The sequence below is a fragment of the Cryptotermes secundus genome, unplaced genomic scaffold (genome assembly GCF_002891405.2).
Source record: "Cryptotermes secundus unplaced genomic scaffold, Csec_1.0 scaffold1288, whole genome shotgun sequence".
Taxonomy (NCBI): domain Eukaryota; kingdom Metazoa; phylum Arthropoda; class Insecta; order Blattodea; family Kalotermitidae; genus Cryptotermes; species Cryptotermes secundus.
Window position 1 is genome coordinate 27,092 of NW_019723927.1, and position 16,195 is coordinate 43,286.

Sequence of the window (16,195 nt, forward strand, 5' to 3'; positions counted from 1 at the left end):
ACCATCCCATCTATCTTTCTAAGATCCATTTTAATATTGTCCACCCACCTACGCCTTTGTCTTTCCAGTGGTCTATTTCCTTCTGGCTTTCCCTCCAATATCCGGTATGCATTCCTCTTCTCCCCCATTCGTGTTACATGCCCTACCCACCTCATATTCCTTGATCCAAGGAGTCCTACCGTCTGTAAAATAATAATGAAACAGAAATCAGCCCTATGTTCCAAAGTGGGAGCAAGAGAGAGAGAGATGTATTGTAGATGTTTCTTCGACATTTTTCGATCTTATAGAAACATCATCAGGCACATTATATTATGTACTTGCTGCGCTATATTATTTTTATTTCGTTGTTCTAGAATGTTGCCCAAACGTGGTTAAAATTATGCTCCAATTTTTTTTTAATTCGGTCAAAATTAATTGATTCTTTTTTGTTTTTTAACTGGTAGTGCCTGAATAAGGCCGAGACCTCTTCCTTCCCCATCCTCTTCAAACAATTTGTCATTATCATTTACTCATTCGACGATATACGGGCTGATACTGATCGTGTGGTTAAATAAGCTACAAATACATAAACAAAATATGAATACTGCTGAGTAGCCAAGCCGTTCACTTATGTTGTCGTACTACATGAGGAGGACGACTTGGAATACTCGAAAGCTGATAGAGTCTGTCAGCATGTATCAAATTCTCAGGATTTACAAGCAGTTAACAAGTACTAAAACGTGACTGCAAGGCAGGCGTGAACAAAAGAAGAACAAAATGGACGGAGACGACAATTGTACGAACCCTGAATACGTACTCACGAGGAGGCAATAAAACATACGTAGTACGTAATAAGCCTATGACAAATCACATAGTTGAAAAGATTCAGGAAAGGCATCTGTGTTCAACTCTTGTGAACACGGCAAAAATTCTTCGGGTTCCATTAAGTGACGTGAATTTCTTGACTATCTGGGTGACTATTATCTTCTCCTGAAGGATTCTGCTCCATGAGTCAGTTCGTTAGTTAGTTTGTTATTTATTTAGTTAGTTACTTAGTTAGGTGAAGAGATTACTGCGTACAAGAAAAGACTAAGCTATAGATCGAATGGATGAAGACAGGTGGCGGAAGGCTCCAGGGAAATTTCAGAGGAAATTCAAGAGGAAACTGGAAAGAGGAAAATGGAACCGTTACGGACATTTGAAACCTCTAAAGCACAATGATTGCAAGATCTATGTAACGCTAATGCAACTAACAAGGGAATGATCTGCTCCGACATGTCGAAACCTGCCCTGATTTCTTTTTCACTGCAAGAGTTTTTTTTTCCTTGGCACTACAGCCTCAGTGGGCCTAGGCCTCCCTCCATGAACTTCTCCGTTCACTTCGGTTTTTCTAGATCTTACACATTCGGTAGGACTCCTTGGGCGGGTGATCAGCTCGTCGCAAGGCCTCTACCTGTTCACTGCAAGAGTACACACAACAAAATCCACTGTCAAAATTTTAGCTGCTAATACGCACTGCAAGTATTTTTTAAAAACTGCTGAACATGGTCAACATTGTAGCCTGCAAGCCCCTTGGAGAAATGTCCACCTCTAGCAAAGCAGTACGCAACACGCAACACGGCTGACTCACAGCATAGGCTGGGGCTGTACAAACACCTCTGGTACAAGCGGTTCCGCGTACAGAAAAAATGAGTAAATTCGGCAATTTTTTAAAAAATACTTGCAGTACGTATTAGCAGCTAAAATTTTGACAGTGGATTTTGTTGTGTGTACTCTTGCAGTGAAAAAAAAAATCAGGGCAGGTTTCGACATGTCGGATCAAATCATTCCCTTGTTAGTGCATTTGTGCTTTATGATCGTCAGAACAAACAGCGATGTTTCCCCAGACAGCACTGGAAGTTGCATGATGGCGACGAAGCATGACCTCTGTGACGGAGAAACTAAATATTTAAATGCGCATTATTTCCATGCATTTCAGGCTTAAAAGGGTTAACTCTGTAATCCGTTAAGAGGAGACGAAAAGTATTTCACGCAGATGTCGGTATAGACTACTATAAGATACAGGTAAGCCGCGCCATAGCTCAAGCGGTTAGTCGGTGGCTTCCCACCGCGGCGGCCCGGGTTCCATCCCCGGTCTGGTTAAGTGGTATTTGTGGTGGACAAAATGGCGCTGGGGCAGGTTTTCTCATAGTACTTCGGTTTCCCTTGCCAATCTTCATTCCACCAATTTCTCCACAATCACCCTCACCTATCATCTGGGGCTGGTACAATAGGCCAGAAATGGCCGCAATACAAGGGACTTAGTCACACCACACTAGCAATAAAATAAGTTTAAGTTGTCTTTATACTTAATTAAGCGTCACGTCATGACGGGGTAGATTGAGCAAAAGTGTAACTCCATGCATTCTTAACATGGACATTATACGGATGTGGGTAGTTAATTTCACGCACAGGCCGCTGTAACCCCGTTGGGTGAGCCCAACGGCCTATATGCAAGTAAATCTGTTTCCTCTGCCAGAAACCGAACCTCGATTCTCTGTTGTCAAGGCAATAGCCTAGTCACTACATTAACTAAGCTGTGTAGGTATTTAATTCCCTGCATCCATTGTACAAACACAGGCGAATACAGAACGGTGGTCCAGCAGGGCCATTTGGCTGGGGGCCCTGGCCTAGGGGGGGCCATAATTATAGTCTTATTCAATTTAAAAGCCTGTAATAAGGTGGCAAGGATGTGAGAAATCCTTTTAACTGGTGCTGACTTCTTATGCTTTTCGACAATGCGAATTAATACATTTAACATTAATAAGACTTACGTCATATTTGAGAGAAATGAAACTGGTGAAAGTCAGAGATATCCGAGGGCGTCACATTACATTGTTCAGCTTGTTGCCATGGTACAGTTCCTGGACGCCATTTCTCACGCTGAGGAGCTTCAGAACAATCAGCTAGCTCTCCACATAGAGTTCGCATCCCACACACGGTTATGTAAGGGCGCTATTTCCTCATAGTTCCGAACACGCTGATGGTTGTCTACTTGCTTTGTCTTCTTTGTTACATGCGTTAGAGAAGAGAAAGTACTGTGTGGTAGGGAGGGATTATTTCTAGATTTTGATAGTCAATTTATCCTTCAGGTAGTCCATTTCAGAGTTAAAAAAAATGTTTATCAAACGCCGTTTGTATGTCAACTGCTTTAAAGTCTGAAAAACTGGGCCTTATTTACTTATTTATGAAGTTAAACCGGGTCACGCGGTAGCGTAGTTGGTTGAGAACTATGCTACAAGCTGGAAGGTCGCGGGTTCGAGTCCCAACGAGGTGGATTTTTAAATTTATCCAATCTTTCCAGCCGCACTATGGCCCTGGGGTAGAGCCAGCCTCTAACAGAAATGAGTACCAGACATCTGTCTGGGGGGTAAAGAGCGGCCGGCGCGTAAGGCTGACAACCTCTCCACCACCTCTGAGCCGATTGTCTAGAGAAAATGTGGGAGCCTCGACATCTTACAACCCTATGGGCCTTCGCGGCCTGTAACAAGAATAGCTTTACCTCTTCTACCTTATAAAGTGTAAACCTCAATATGATGTTCAACTTTTACTCGAACACTTGTAGAGGCCAAGCAGAAATGTTTATATCATTATATACAGTGCGCGTTATATACTGTCACGCGTATTAGTGTATTGTAGACGGGGTGTGGATCGGTGAGGCGATTTACTGAATGCTCACTAGTCGTAACTACAATTAATTATAACACTCTCAAGATTATTGTAACTACAACACATGAAGTAACGTCTGCAACACTGCCTTCTGAATTTTCTTCGACTGACGGCTTCTCAGCTGCGACTGAATATCTCACACATAATTTTCCTCGTCTGCAAACTGCTCTCTCTGTTCTTGCCTGGTCTGACCCTTCATAGTTTCGGGAGAACGGAATAGAGAACATTGGCCTTAAGGGTCTAATGCGTTGTACCGGATACACTTGTAATTACCGTGGCAACCAAATCTGCTGCCCAGCAACGAAAGCGTATTCGTTGACAGGGAAATATTATAAACTTGTTTAGTAAGCCGTTACCTAGCAATGACCGTCTTTTCTGACTTCACTATTCCGGCATTCAGGCATCATGTCACAATATGTTATGAAGCAGTTACAAATAGGAGCAGAAGATGGCAATAAAGGACAGTGGAAGATATGCTAGTTGGCATTGCAGTGTCAAAGTTCGCCGAAAGAATTTCGTACCAAACCTCCAGGTACCAGTGCCGCTTAGTGCATATTGTTATTCTATCAAGCACCCTGTGCTTAATGTTTTCGTTCACTCCAATACTGGGATCGCGGGGTCGAATCTCACTCAAGGCATGGCTGTATATCTATTTTTTCCGCATTTGTGATATCATGTGTAGGTAGCGGCACTATGACAGGGCTGATCCCTCATCTAAGGAGTCCTCTTAACTGCCTTATACGATTCATAGTCTTGATATTAGTTCTAAAACTGGAACAAACCAAAGAGCCTAACCCGTCAAAAAAAGAAGAAGAGGAAGAAGAGAAACATGAGAAGTTCTGGAAGGAACTTTTGACTTCCAATTTCCGTTAACTGGTTCGATCTCTACAGAGAGGCCTGTGGGATTTATAAAGTAACAGGTTAATTACAGAGGATACTGCTAATATGCTATGCCTTGAATGCATTATATTGTGACATGTCAACACATTGGCAGACAACGGCTCGATAAACATCCCGCAATAAGCGCAAGCAACAATAGGACAGATGTTTATAGCTCGTTGCTAGGCAACAGTCAGCGCGTCAATGGACTGGCTAGATATATATGACGTGACATCTTTTATATGTGGTCTACGCCATGCAACGTTAGAACTGCGTTTTCTGTGTTGTCCGTGCAGAGCCTACATAACGAAAACATGTTGTAGCTTAGATTAGTGAGGAGTCTAGGAGGGTTCAGCAGTTGAAAGTACAAGGACGAGAATGGAGCGTGTTCTTAGTGAATTGTGAAGATTAGTTTGGTACAGATTAGGACAGAGGAGTGCAGTGCAGTACAGTATAGTTAAGAGTCCAGGAGAGATTTTAGTTGAGTTCCGAGGTTCTAGGATTATTGAGCAAGAAATGGCAAGAAGACTTCATAGTGATTTGAAGTGCTAGTTTCTGTGTTGAGATCCGTTGCTAAGAGACGACTAGTGAAGATGGAGAATCCTAGTGCGTGTGCAACGGTGAAGTGTAAAGTGTGCAAATCAGCGATAAAGCTGCATTACGTGTGATTAGGAACTTGTAACCGAAGTGCTAATAAATCTAATCATACGAACTAGAACCCGTTATTTTCGTCACGCTACTACCCTACATGTGGCAATATATACGAGTATCAAACATAGTGCGAAAAATACGCCTGAAAGATATGTAATTAAAGTTGCTCCATACTATATATCCAAATCAAGTTTGTGTTCTGCAACGCAGGCTGTGAGAAATGATAACAAACAGAAACTGCACAACGCAATTTTTTACGTCACTGTTGGGAATAACTTTCACAGAGAGACCAAAAAATAAAACATGCGCTGTGAGAAAGAATGCGAAGAAGAATAAACCCTGCACACAAGAGATTTCTTCTGGGATGTGACGCCATGTAGTCTGGTAGGTCGTTTCTCGAAAAGGCGACAGTGATCTGCCAGGCTGGCCGCCTCTGTGGTCTACTGGTCAGAGTTCCTGGCTACAGATCCAGAGGTCCGGGTTCGATTCCCGGCTCTACCAGATTTTCTGAGAATTAGTGTGTCTGGAAAGGGGTCCACTCAGCCTCGTGAGGATAGTTGAGGAGCTATTTCAAAGAAATAGCGGCTCCGGTCTAGAAAACCGAAATTAACGGCCGTGGGGATCCGTTGCGCTGACCACGTGACACCCTTTATCCGCTAAAGTTGGCACTAACTTCGCCGACAAGCGGCGGTCGTTCGGTCGGTATAGTTCGCTTGCGGACTAAAAGCACAGAGTTTGTGTTGTTTTTTGATCTGCCACACTACACGGTGTCACATCAAAATGAAATCTCTGGTGTGCAGTTTTGGTAGATCATTAAAAACGTTTAGTAGGAATGTATTGCCTCCATCGTAAACCTCGAGGATGGAAGCAGGTGGAAAGGTAGAGAATTATATACCACACTACACGGCATCACATTTCACACGACTAATCTCCATAGTCAATGTAGCGAGAACACAAAACCTCGCACTGGGAGCGAGTTCAAAATACGGACTACAAGAATGATGAAGCAGACTGCGAACTAGAAACACGGTTGGCGTCACAAAAGTTATTAGATAAATTGCAGACAATGCGTTGTCAGAATTGAAGAAGACATGGTCTATAAAACAGCATATGTTCCCATAAGGACGAAGAATATGGGAACACGTAGGAAGGGATTAACTTCTGAAACTATGAATGAACTTACAGAGCTGATCATATCTGCAAGCCATATTCCCTGGTGTGGTTGAAACGGCTAGTCCAGACAGCCCAACGCGAGACCAGAATGTAATAATATTCACAACAGAACAGAAACGTCGACCAACATTGTAGCTGTCATTTTATTTTCATGACACGTTTGAATGCTACATGTATACGTATATGAGAGACCTGGTCGCGTTGTGAAATGGATGCTCTCTCTCGCGCCTGTAAGTAGGGGAGGTCCGCGTTTTACGATACAGTCCTTTACTGGAAATCCTGATCTATTCATCACAGTCGCAGTATTATAATACATATACATACGTATATTCCTGAACGCGCTCCAGAGACTCGGTTTCTTTTCACGGAAGAAAAAGGATAGAAATCGAGGATTTAATCATAAACTTGAAACAAATTTTCTAGATAGCGGAACCGTGATGCAACGCTTATGTATTACGTGTCGGTCCGACTTGACGAAAGAGCGTGAGACTCTTCCGCCTGAGTTGGTGCTCGCAAACATAACTCAGTGCATATATTTACATACACTGTACATATGCTTATAAATATTAACATTCTGGATTATTCTACATGTCACAGCATGTCGAAGAGCATTTCCTCAGTGGTATACACTCAAAAGACACGAACTGTAAGCGTACAGAACTCTACAAGAAAATCTACACTTGATTTCCTATAATATAAAAGACAAAAATGAAAATCTATAGTTATTTCATTAGAATTATAAAAAAACACCTAAGGTTAGGATGGAAAACACTTTCAGAAGTTTGAACTGAACTTTATGCAAAGTAGGTTGTATAGTAAACCAGTAAAGACCCCTATAATTTTAATGTAAACCCCAGTACAACATTTAACTCTCTACCGCTTAGTGGTTTGAAAATGGACATGGGACGGATGCATGGTTTTCATTATAATATTTCGTGTTTCAGTTGTCACTAGAAAGAGCACGAACACAGACATGTGGACATGATGGTGCCAGAAAGTATGGACAGTGAGCACAGGAAAATGTAATTTACAGAAGTCTGACATACAGAGGACACCTGCAGACGTCCAGTCAGCCAATAAAATCGTCAGAGAGCGTTACATAGGCATGCTTTACGAACCAACGAACTTTTATTGCGCGGCACTCAATCTGCAGTTTGTAGCCATGCTCAGATAAATCCTATAAACGTATTTAAGTTATTACGCAAAAGACAGACATTCATAATCTCAGGCTTCAGGTGTGAGAGTGCGCGACTATTCAAAGAACACCATGAGGAGAACAAGACTCCTTACTTACATACTTATAGAGCTGAGCCCTTTTTGAGTAGCCGCCAATTCTGCAGCTACTCAAGACTCTCCCAGTATTTTATGGAACCCGAAAGTTCATTAAAGTGTTCACAAGAGCCCTCCACTGGTCCCTATCCTAAGCCAGATCAATCTAATCCATACCATCCCATCCTATCTCTCTAAGATCCGTGTTAATATTGCCCACCCACCTACGCCTTGGTCTTCCCAGTGGTGTCTTCCTTCTGGACTTCACACCAATATCCTATATGCATTCCTCTTCTCCCCCATTCGTGCTACAAGCCCTGCCCACCTCATCCTCCTTGACTTGATAATTCTAATTATACTTGGAGAAGAGTACAAGTTATGTAGCTCCTCATTATGCAACGACACTAGTTCGAAGTAATTTAAAGTAACGACTGCACCATTAATACACGGGGCAGAATCCTGCAAAAAGATGAAAACACTTTAAGCAGAATGAGGCGCAAGCAGCAATTCTCTGAAGCTCTTGTTTCGAGTTTACTGACAATGATGTATTATCGGCAGTGGACATGAAGAATATGATGTTAATTTCGAAGCAGAACCTTTGTTGGACACTACAATTGTTCAAACAAAAGCCAAAATGTGACTGAATTGCGTCATGCTGGTTATGAATTGTGTTAGATAAAACCTGATGTGAAATTTCCGGTCCCCGAAAGTGTGACAGCAGGATGAAGGTACTACACGCAATTCCAACTCAAAGGAATGTTGGGATAGGACTCCTTGGACGGAGGATCAGCCCGTCGCAAGGCTGCTACCTACACACAGAACAACACAAACACAGAATGAACACACACAGACATCGACGCCTCAAGTGGGATTCGAACCCACGACCACAGTGCTCGAGAGGACAAAGATGGTTCATGCCTTAGACCGCGCGGCCACTGTGATTGGCCAATGCAGCCTCTCTGGCTTCTTGAAAAACAAATGAAATTCCTGGTTTCTTTGAATATTGAAACAATAGTTTTTTCAGTTTCGTGGTATTTAACAAATATGTAGGTCTTCAGCTTCGAGGAATATTGAAACAAGAGAAATCTTCAGCTACATGGGAGCTTAACACATTGGATCCTTTCAATTTCGTTGTCTGTTAGGACATGCAGACCCTACAGCTACGCAAAGCAGTGACCAGGAACTTCGTAAGAATTTCCTTCGATGTCCGAGTCCAGAGTTTGCAACGTGCTAATGTACAACTGCACGTCCTCTGCTACATTCACTGCCGCATTGGTTTCAGCAGGGGTTGAGAACAAGGACGTGAAGCACGTAATTTCTTCTTCACATTGGGTTACGGGTACAAATTCTTGGAACTTAAGTTTCTATAAGTGTGTTCCCAGGAAAACTCGTGTAGGCAGGTGCTGTGAGTCCACATTACCTGCTAGAGCTACTGTATTTAGTACGGCACGTTTAGTGCAATGGAATGGGCATAGAGACCGGAAGTGAAGGCGAGAAACATGTACGAGTACAGAATAATAACAGGAAGTTCCCAGCAGAAATTATAAATCCAACTTTCCTAGTTCGTATCTCTAGTCCTACTGTTGTTGTTACGTTAAAAAAAAAGAAGTAAAGTTATCCCTGTAACAGGTCGTGGAGGCCCATACGGTTATGAGACGTTGAGGCTCCTATATATTCTAGATAATCGGCTCACAGATGGTGGTGAGGTTGTCAGCCTTACGCGACGGCCGCCTTTTACCCCCCGGAATATTCCTGGTATTCATTTCTGTGAGAGGCTGAGGCAACTTGACAAAGGCGAAAAACTTATTAATTTGGCTAAAGAGTATGGTGGGCCGGTCACGATAGCTGAGCGGTCTAAGGCATGTACTGTCTTCGCTCGCTTGGAAACCTGGATCGCGGGTTCGAATCCCACTCAGGGCATGGATGTTTAGTTTGTGTGTGTGCGTTTTTGTGTTTGTGTACAGGTAGAGGCCTTGCGACGAGCTGATCACCCGCCCAAGGAGTCCTACCGAATGTGTAAGATCTAGAAAAACCGAAGTGAACGGAGAAGTTCATGGAGGTAGGCCTAGGCCCACTGGGGCTGCAGTGCCAGGGGGAAAAAAAGAGTATGATGTTTGACATGCTACGAAATATGGGATCAGGAAAAACAGAGAGAAAACTGAGTGTTTTGTGAAAAATTGAGACAGCGGCCCCAGTGACAGGCAGACTCTAAAATCTGGTGAACACCCTGAAGTTGAAGATGCTATTTACTTTCTCCAGTAATCCGGCTTCTTCGGTAATCCGGCTGTACATTGGTCCCATATATTTCGGATTACCAAGATTGTATTGTATATCTTAATATAGTACGTACGTTTAAGTTGGCTCAAATTGGATAAAATATATGACACATTAAGCTTATTTCTAACTATATTGTAGTAAATATTAAGTACATCGAAAAACAATTCCGACAAAAGTTACAATTTCTAACAACGAAATAAATATTTGTGTCAAGTAAATTTTATTATAATGTATGTTCTTTTCGAGCTGATAACCTTCATAAGCCCACTAAACAGGACATCAAGAAAAACGACTGTGGTCATTGTGCAGCTTGTCGATCTTGTCCGGCTTTTGTAAATTAATGCAGGTTGTAGAAACAAATTCCCTGAACGGAGAATAACAGCAAAAGCGACCGACGTTTCGCAACTGTGTTGTTTTGCATGACTGTCCCCAATTCGACTCCACTCCATGCCTTCCTTCCAAACTTGATGTAAGCAAAATACAACCAGCGAAGGCAATTTAACTAATACCAAAATATAATAATAACAATAAATTAATAAATTTCAAGGTAATCTATCTAAAAGAAACAAACCCTGAATGAAAAACCTTGGTCCTCCAAAACAGGAGGTTTTGCACCAAGAAAAAATTAATAGTTACTCATAATCCTCAAAGGTGCTTAAAGTTTGAGGCAAGAACGTGCTAAATAGCTGAACCCTTGCAGATGATGATGATGATGATGACGAGATGACGATGAAATCAAGGAATTCCACATTTTAGACACAGTATTTGCAAAACTAAAATACAGATTCTGAAAGAAACACAACTGAGATTTGAGGTTCTCACAGTTATCACTACCATTTTCTGAGATGTGGCGCCGTGTAGTCTAGTAAATGTTTACCGACGTTTTCGAGGAATATACAAGCTCCATCTTTAGGGTAAAAGCGTAAATCAAGCAAGCAGGGTCACTTAGCTTGCTTGCTGCCTGCTTGGTTTACTCTCATACCCTGATGATGGAGGCAGCAAGCGTTCGTAAACTTCTCTCAGACTAAACGGAGTCAGATGGTTGGGTTGCCTATGCAGGCAATTAGGGTCTATTAGGGTTTCGATGCCAGAAATCACTTAAACTTCTTTCGACTCTGTTATATGGACAGCAATTAATTTACTTTCTACAGAGTGTTTCATGACTTTAGGGCATAACTGCAGGAGGTGATTTCCTAGGTATGTGTGATCAAAAAAAGTTCATATAAACATGTGTCCGATTTTGGACGGTTACGGAGTTATGACCGTTTTAAACTCAGAATAGAAGGTAACGATTACTGGCAATAAACGGAACAAAATAATAAACCAGCATAATACATTTAAAGTATGAATGTAAAGTTTACCTTTAATTTGAATTTATTGGTGCTTAAAGCTAATTTTCGAAAATTCCATCGCCGGCCGCAACACAGGCTGCTGCTCGGTTGTAAACAGCGCCGGACATACCAACCCACCACGCCTTAGGTAGCTCTCAAGTGTCGAGATGACGAGAACGCTCTGTCTGTAGCTGGCTAAAAATAGCGACCCGCCAGATGATAGACGCGGTTCACACGAAGGCGTGTATGGGAATGAAAAAACGGTCAGAACTCCGTAACCGTCCAAAATCGGACACATGTTTATACCTAGGAAATCACCTCCTACAGTTATGCCCTAAAGTCGTGAAACACTCTGTATATCACTGTCCTTTTTAATACGACGTATGATGTCCTAAATACCACAATTAAATCCATTCTTCAGAGTTTAGAAGGCATCGTTGAAAAAAGAAGCGAATATCCCTTTCGATGCATCAGTCGCAGGAAACTATGGCCATGACTTTATACAGAACAGTAAAATACCCAGTCAATAAAATATGGGCGCATTCACCGGTGTCCGCTGTATATCGGGTCGTTGCCCCGTTTCGGAGTTTCTAATCCAGTTGTGTATGAATTTAGTGCCGTTCCTGCGGCATGTGACAACTGGAGAAGTCAAGGGTCATCACGACTGCTCTTAACATGATCCAGGGCTCAGATGGGGGCCTCCCGTCCGATCGTATCGGCCGAACAATACCACGATACAGAACCCCCCACCACAACGTCTCGGTCACCCTGCACTTGACCTTACATACCGTACACTCTTGGAATATAGGCGGATCACAAACATTTTGTTTGACTCTTGTGGTCACTGAACAATTTACCCAACTGGTTAACTGGTTTTGAGTCAGATTCTCTGGTTTGCTCGTCTGTCAACTCATTAAATACACATTAAATAACGGATCAAGTTAAGAGAAATCTTCTTCCAACCTAAAGACTACGTGCTGCAAGTGCTTTTCGATGTTCACAAGTTTCAAAACGGATCTTTCCATTTATTTCCGGGTGTCATCATGTCTCTCTGTCCTTTGAAACAATAAAAAAGTTAAGTAAAGGTATCCCTGTAACAGGCCGTGGAGGCCCATACGGTTGTGAGATGTTGAGGTTTCCACATTTTCTAGACAATCGGCTCACAGATGGCGATAAGGTTGTCAGCCCTACGTGCCGGGTGCCGTTTACCCCCAAGAATATTCCTGGTACTCATTTCTGTTAGAGGCTGAGTCGATCCCAGGGCCATAGTGCGGCTGGAAGGATCAGGTCAATGGAAAAAATCCACCTCAGATACCAGATACGTACAATAATTTTGGTAGTCCACTACATCTCATCCTACTTTCCTTTTATTCTTAGCGGGGTGGGACTGAGTGCCTTGTACTGCGGCCACTTCTGGCTTATTGTACCAGCCCCACATGATAGGTGAGGGTGATTGTGGAGCAATTGGTGGAATGAAGATTGACAGGGGAAACCGAAGTACTCGGAGAAAACCTGCCCCAGCGCCACTTTGTCCACCACAAATCCCACTTGACCAGACCCGGGATCGAACTCGGGCCGCCGCGGTGGGAAGCCAGCGACTAACCGCTTGAGCTATGGCGCGGCCTTCTTACCCTACTTACATGCTTTTTCCAGTGTAGCTGGAATTTACGTCTACCACATTCTGAGTTTCCATCAGATTTCTCGTTACTTCATTTGACGTTACGTAACAAGACCCTTCAGAATCTGCACTCTTCACCCAATCCTGTTACATACTGCGGTTAAATGAAGGGAGATGAGATGGGCGGGGCATGACGCAAACAAGGAACTGTCTACAAAAATTAGGTTGGAAAACCCCGAGGGTAATGACCGCTTGGGAGACCCAGGCGTAAACAGGCTGATGATATTAACCCTTCAAGGAACGGTGGTTACTGTGTACGTTACAGTAAAAATGTAGATTTATCCCTGTAACAGGCCGTGGAGGCCCATAGGTTTGTGTGAAGCAGAGGCTCCCACAGTCTCTAGACAATCGGCTCGGATTGCGGTGAGGTTGTCAGCCTTATGCGCCGGCCGCCCTTTACCCCAGGAAGATTCCTGGTACTCATTTATATTACAGGCTGAGTCGACCCCAGGGCTGGAAGGATTAAGTCAACTGAAGAATCCTCTGCTACTAGCACTGGTTACTAATAAAAACTGAAAGCCTTAAGCACAGTGGAAGGATCTAGAGTTCCCTGGTAAGAACTAGGCTGCGTGTAAAATCCCGAACAGAAAGTTCAAGACCTGGCATTTACTGGCCTTTTCAGTAAAATGTAATTCTTACCTCGACTCCCTCAGAAGCAGTTCTATTTCGCTTGTCACTACGAAGAAATGTCATATATTTACTGTGTATATCAGGCGTTCTTTACAAACTAAGAAAAATAACACCTTATGTGGGGATAACATCTGTCCGTTTGTCAGTCTGTCAAAATGTACTAGCGCCTAAAATTTGTGCAGATTAAAAAAATAGAAGCTTTCGTTAAAAGTTGTAGGAAAGTTCTGATTTTCAGCCATATGAATCCATAACAAAGACTAGTTTATATGAGGCCACAAATGAACGCATTCGCATGTATTAAAAACCGTTATTCTAATTTGTGATTAATTTCCATATGAGAAGCCAAAAAAACAGCAGAGACCACTGTTGGAGATTTTGTGTACAACATTATGGAACACACCTTTTCGAATCTCGTTTTAATAAGCCAATTGGTACAGGATATTCGGCAAAATTGTTATAAATCATAATAATTAACTGGTTATTATATTCCCTCTACATTTTACAACGAGAAAACGTTATACCACATCCAATTTAAAAACAGAACTAGATATTACAAAAAGTGAAAGAAAGGCATAAAAGGAAACAAATATTATGTAAAGAATGCCGTCTAATGGGATGTGGCGCTGTGTAGATCTTGTGTGAACCAACGTTTCAGAGGAGCGTCGTTTCACCTCAATCTTATAAATGTCATATAACAGGAAGAAAAATAGACAACTATCACAAGAAAAACATGGACTTCACTAAAAGTTTCAAGTTGACTCCTGTCTACTTGTTTTTGTACGAACTGCTATTGTGACAATTTGAATGTAAAATTCATGGAGCAGGCAATGTTAGATAAACGTGTATGTTGCTCAGATGATAATCAACTTGTTCTGCATGTTTTGTCAGTAAAGCACGAAGCTGACTGCTGTAAGCAGTAAGAGCTTCAGTCAGAGAGCAACGTCTTATTTTGCCGAACAATCAGTAGCCAACGAATTCAAACAAACTGCGCCCCAAGAAGTAGTGCATTAAACGGATTCACGCACAACCATTCCTTTCGCCCCATCCTCAGTGACCAGAGGATGTAGTACGAAGCTAGTAAGGCTCTCCTGATAAATTGATTAATTTTATTTTCTCTGTCTGATGAGAGGGACACGCGGTAGCGTAGTTGGTTGAGGCATTATGCTAAAAGTCGGAAGGTCGCGGGATCGAATCCCGATGAGGTTGATTTTTTTCAAATTACCTAATCCTTCCAGCCCCACTATGGCCCTGGGGTCGACTCATCCTCTAACAGAAATGAGTACCAGGAATATTCTTGGGGGTAAAGGTCGGCCGGCGCGTAGGGCTGACAACCTTACCGCCATCTATGAGCTGATTGTCTAGAAAATGAGGGAACCTCAGCGTTTCACAACCCTATGGGCCTCCACGGCCTGTTACAGGGATACCTTTACTTTACTTACTTCTCTGTCGGATGAGTCTGCGTGCCGATTAGCAACGATTATTGACCGCAAGAAGCAAAACTGTCTTATAAACAAACAATCGTGTGTTCTTTACCTTCTCAGTATTGCCGCCTTCGCAGAGTGACAACTGATTTATCACTGCAATTGTAATATTAGCGTGACTTGGTTCATCCTGGTCTGTCACACTAGCAAAAGTATAAAAGATTATTGATTGATAAATGTTTTTTTTAATCTTTCATCCTTGACGTGTTTCGGTCGGAGCGACTATCTTCAGAAGGACATTATCAGTACATTCGGAAACTAGTATTACAATGTAACAATCTTTTATAGTAATATTAGCGTATTTCGTACCCCCGCCACGACCACCATGACCAAGTGCTAGATCAGCTGCCTCAGTACACGGCACATCACACCAGCAGAAGCAGCTTTTGTTGCAATTTCAGGAACAGCTCCTATTCCACCGTAACACCCCCCCCCCCCCAGGGCTCCNGTCTCCACCTTGTCGTGGTGGTGTGGCTTACATGACTCTGTAACCTGGAGAGCTATGTCGGCGGTAGTTTAACTACCAGTAGGGTCACCCATGCCGGAAAGGTCAAAGGGTAGAGTCCAGACTACGAGAGACACCCTTGTCCTCCAGGTTGGGGGTTGGGCACGAGGCTAATAGTCTCATCCTGTACAAATAATTTTGCTCAGAAACATAACAACCTCTCTTGGATAAGTGGAACATTTGAGAAACTGATTAATCAAAGGACAAGGAAGAATGATGTTGTGATGGCAACTTGGAATGTACGCACAGTGCTGCAATCCGGAAAGATGCAGCAAGTAGCCCAAGAAATACTCCAAAAGAAGAAAAGGAAGACCCAGGATGAGATAGCTAGACGATGTCGAGAACGACCTGAAGAAGATGGTGAAAGGATGGATAGAGAAGATGAGGAATAGAGAGCAGTGGAGACTGGTTATAGAGGAGGCCAAGGCTTACCCAGGGCTGTAGCGCCGAGTGGTAGGTAGGTAAATGCTTATCACTGTGACTTAATGCAAGGGCTATCCAGTGACGACCGAATGTAACTGTTTATAACTGGCCAAAAACAGATTCAACTAACGGATGTATGGGAAGAACTAGTTTTTACTGGAAACAGCAGTAACAATTACGTCTTAAAGCTTCCATTCTGGTTTTTACCAAC

At 42.7% G+C, this 16,195-nt stretch overlaps 1 protein-coding gene across 3 annotated transcripts in view; it reads right to left on the bottom strand.

The window, feature by feature from the left end:
* The window catches only part of LOC111862204 (metabotropic glutamate receptor), a 177,642-nt gene that overhangs the window by 21,870 nt on the left and 139,577 nt on the right, over positions 1–16,195 (bottom strand). The window contains exon 1 of one of the 3 annotated variants that reach the window (XM_033750583.1): positions 14,798–14,820. The exons of the other annotated variants lie outside the window; for them this stretch is intronic. The gene's annotated coding sequence lies outside the window, so the exon portion shown is untranslated. Of the gene's footprint in view, positions 1–14,797; positions 14,821–16,195 lie in introns of those variants that run through there. 3 annotated transcript variants of the gene reach the window in all.